The sequence below is a fragment of the Heterodontus francisci genome, chromosome 31, assembly GCF_036365525.1.
Source record: "Heterodontus francisci isolate sHetFra1 chromosome 31, sHetFra1.hap1, whole genome shotgun sequence".
Lineage (NCBI taxonomy): Eukaryota > Metazoa > Chordata > Chondrichthyes > Heterodontiformes > Heterodontidae > Heterodontus > Heterodontus francisci.
Genome location: NC_090401.1, coordinates 61072632 through 61074340, shown reverse-complemented (window position 1 = coordinate 61074340; position 1709 = coordinate 61072632).

Sequence of the window (1709 nt, the reverse complement as noted above, 5' to 3'; positions counted from 1 at the left end):
TTGAGTAGCCACTCGTATCAGAGCTGCAATTCAAAAATTAAGTACTCACCAATGTGAAAGCTGATGTTAAAATCAGATAATGCAGATTCAGAAGCTGCGATGGATAAATGGGAGTGCTCAGTCCAGAGGAGAGCTAGAGGACAAAAGCTAGCAGCTGTGTCCCAGCTAACAACAAAAGCAATGACTAGCAGGGGAGGAATATGTTGGTGCAGCCCACACTGACCTTTTAAGTGAGTTATATATAGCAGCTTTATTAATCACCTGAATAAATATAGAAAATATTTCAATTGTTCTCGTTCATTAACTTATATGTGGACATATGTATCGCATCAAATCCATACAAAATACAACACTGCATGTTAATTTATTGTGTAGATTGTTTGCTGTAAATCCAATTATTATTTTCTGTGCTATTTATGCCCCGTATCATTTTGCTAAACCCAAAGTAAGCTTGCAACGATGAAACACAAATGCAGACAGGATTATGTGCCGACTGCCTGCAATAAATCATCAGAGTCACCTTACTTTCAATAGTAATAAAGACCAGAGGTTTCAATTTGTTAATTCAACTTTTCAAATTGAAAATCGTCTTAAATTTGGCTTCTAGAATTGTTCTGTTGGATAAGAAATGCACCCTTCATCCAGTCCTTCCTGTTATAGTTATTTTAGAATTCTTCGCTGTGAACTGTTGCCAGAACAAAAGCAGCATTTAATTGAATGCACCCATTAATTGGCATGGAGTGTACTGAGATTTATGCTGACATTCCAGTGCAGGACTGAGGGAGCGCTGCATCGTCAGAGATGCCATTTTTCAAATGAGACTTCAAACTGAGCCCCTGTTTACTCTCTCAAGTGGTCATAAAAGATCCCATGGTGCTATTTTGAAGAAGAGCAGGGTAATTATCCCCGATGTACTAGTCAATATTTATTCCTCAATCAACATCACAAAAACAGATTATCTGTTCATTATCACATTGCTGTTTGTGGCTGTGTACACACTGACTGTTGTGTTTCCTACATTACAACAGTGACTGCACTTCAAAAGTACTTCATTGGCTGTGAAACACTTTGGGATATCGGAGGTGGTGAAAGGTGCTAGAGAAATGCAAGTCTTTGTTTTCTTTCTGATGTGAATGTGTAAGCCCTCTTGTGATTTTTCAATAAAATAAAATAATTCAGGTAAGCAATATCCTCAGCATTTGTAGTGTAAGACCTTTGCATGCAGTTACCAATATTCTGTTGGTAAAATTTATTTTTATTCGTTCATGGGATGTGGGCATCTATTGCCCATCCCTAATTGCCCATTTTTTAAATTTGCAAATATTAAATCTATTTAAAAAATGAACTGTGCAATTATTTATTAATTTGTTGGATTAAACCTTTGCCTTTTTCCTCAGTGATTCCCATTCAATCTCTGCTCACTTTCCTACATGGACACATGGCTCCGTTAACGATTGGATGTTGGCTGTTTAAAGCCAGCTGTATCTCTCTATAGCCAGAATTTAGTCATATGAATTACATACCCTCACTGATAAGAATGTTCCATCTCATGTGACATTACATTCATAAATTCCTATGCTAAATCACTGGAATGAGCAAGTGAGGAAAAGGGAATATGCATGGAAGTGAGAAAGTGTAAGACGTTTGTGTATTTGTAGAAGCATATAAATAACTAGAAAATATTCAAACCTGCGACCACTACCACTTAG